Here is a 2,473-nt window from a genome sequence, read left to right as displayed (position 1 = left end):
TTTGAAAAAGCGAGAGAAGAACCCCTGAAAAAACAAATAATGAGAAATAATGTATCAGATAAAGAATTCAAAGCATTAGTAAAAAGAATGCTAACTAAATTAGCAAAAAGAATAGAGGAACACAGTGGAATTTTAATCCGTCAGAATTGAAGAATACAATAACTGAAATAAAAAATACACGAGAAAGGATTAATACCAGAGGTGATACAGATTAATGCATAAGTGATCCAGAAGATAGAATAATGGAAATCATCCAATCAGAACAGCAAAAGGAATTTTTTTTTTAATGAGATCAATTTAAGAGATCTCTGGAACAACAACAAGTATACCAACATTTACATTATAGGGGTCCCAGAAGGTGAAGAGAGAGAGAAGGGGATTGAAAATATTTTTGATGAAAATATTTTTGATGAAAATATGGCTGAAAATTTCACAAAACTTTAGAAGAAAACAGCTATGCAATCCAGGAAGCACAGAGGATCCCAAACAAGATGAGTCCAAACAGATCCACACAAAGGCATATGGTACTTAAAATAACAAAAGTTAAAGATACAGAAAATTTAAAGGCAGCAAGAGAAAAACAAAGAGTCATATATAAAGGAACCATCATAAAGCTATAAGCTGATTTTTCTGCAGAAACTGTGCAGGCTGGTAGGGACAGGCATCATTATTGAAAGTGCTAAAAGGGAAAAACCTGGTTTTCCTGTGGGACATGGTGGTGGTGGTTGGGTCGGAAGAGTGAGCGACTCTTCAGCTAGTTTCTCCTGCTTGTTTTCTCCTCCCTTTTTTTTTTTTTTGTTGGTAGAGCTTAGTTATGGGTCACAAGAAAAAGCAGGAGCTGAAGCCATGGTGCTGGTATTGTAATAGAGATTTTGATGATGAGAAGATCCTTATACAGCACCAAAAAGCAAAGCATTTTAAATGTCATATATGTCATAAGAAACTGTATACAGGACCTGGCTTAGCTATTCATTGCATGCAGGTGCATAAAGAGACAATAGATGCGGTACCAAATGCAATACCTGGGAGAACAGACATAGAGTTCGAAATATATGGTATGGAAAGTATTCCAAAAACAGACATGGATGAAAGAAGATGACTTCTTGAACAGAAAACAAGCAGAGAGTCAAAAAAAGAAGCAACCAGAGGATTATGATGAATATGATGAGGCCTCTGCAGCTTCAACTTCATTTCAACCACAGCCTGTTCAACCTCAACAAGGTTATATCCACCCAACGGCACAACCAGGACTAACACCAGCTCCAGGAGCACCAGGAATGCCACCTGGAATGATGCCAATGGGTGGAATGATGCCACCTGGACCGGGAATACCACCTCTGATGTCTGGTATGCCACCAGGTACGCCCCCTCCTGTTCCATGTCCTGGAATTCCTCCAATGACTCAAGCACAGGCTGTTTCAGCGCCAGATATTCTTTACAGACCACCTACACCAACAGCAACAGTTCCAGCTCCACAGCCTCCAGTTACTAAGCCTCTTTTCCCCAGTGTGAGACAGGCTCAGGCAGCTGTCCAAGGACCTGTTGGTACAGATTTCAAGCCCTTAAATAGTACCTCTGCAACAACTACAGAACCCCCAAAGCCTACATTCCCTGCATATACACAGTCTACAGCTTCAACCACTAGTACAACAAATAGCACTGCAGCTAAACCAGCAGCTTCAATAACAAGTAAGCCTGCTACACTTATGACGACCAGTGCAACCAGTAAGTTGATCCATCCAGATGAGGATATATTGCTGGAAGAGAGAAGAGCACAGTTACCTAAATATCAACGTAATCTTCCTCGACCAGGAGAGGCTCCCATTGGTAATCCACCCGTTGGACCAACTGGAGGTATGACGCCACCACAGCCAGGCATCCCACAGCAACAATGAATGAGACCCCCAATGCCACCTCATGGTCAGTATGGTGGTCATCATCAAGGCATGCCAGGTTATCTTCCTGGTGCTATGCCACCGTATGGGCAGGGACTGCCAATGGTGCCCCCTTACCAAGGTGGGCCTCCTCAACCTCCGATAGGAATGAGACCTCCTGTAATGTTGCAAGGTGGCCGTTACTGATCTTACTTCATCCAGTCTAATAGGTTTGGAGATTAAACCTTTTCTCAACTTGTGCTGTTTATATAGTCAAGCTTCTGTCAATAAGGCTTCATTGTGACTTTAACAAACATTATCGTCCCACATACCAGGAACTATTGGACATTTATTTTACATGCGAAAATTTATTTGGAATAATAAAGCAGGAACTTTTCCTGAAGTTGCAATTTAAAAAAATAAAAATAAAAGGGAAAAACCTGCAACCTAGGATACTCTACCCAGCAAAATTATCATTTAGAACTAAAGGAGACATAAACTTCTCAGACAAGCAAAAACTAAAAGAGTTAATCGATGTTAAACCTACTTTAGAGAAAAGTTAAAGGGTCTTCTCTAAGTGGAAAATAAAAGGCATTAAC

At 40.5% G+C, this 2,473-nt stretch overlaps 1 pseudogene; it reads left to right on the top strand.

The window, feature by feature from the left end:
• Positions 1-811: 811 nt before the first annotated feature.
• LOC116741709 lies at positions 812-2,252 on the top strand (annotated as a pseudogene).
• The last annotated feature ends 221 nt before the right edge of the window (positions 2,253-2,473 follow it).

Source organism: Phocoena sinus, chromosome 16 (genome assembly GCF_008692025.1).
Source record: "Phocoena sinus isolate mPhoSin1 chromosome 16, mPhoSin1.pri, whole genome shotgun sequence".
Classification (NCBI taxonomy): domain Eukaryota; kingdom Metazoa; phylum Chordata; class Mammalia; order Artiodactyla; family Phocoenidae; genus Phocoena; species Phocoena sinus.
This window is presented reverse-complemented; position numbering and strand designations above follow the sequence as displayed.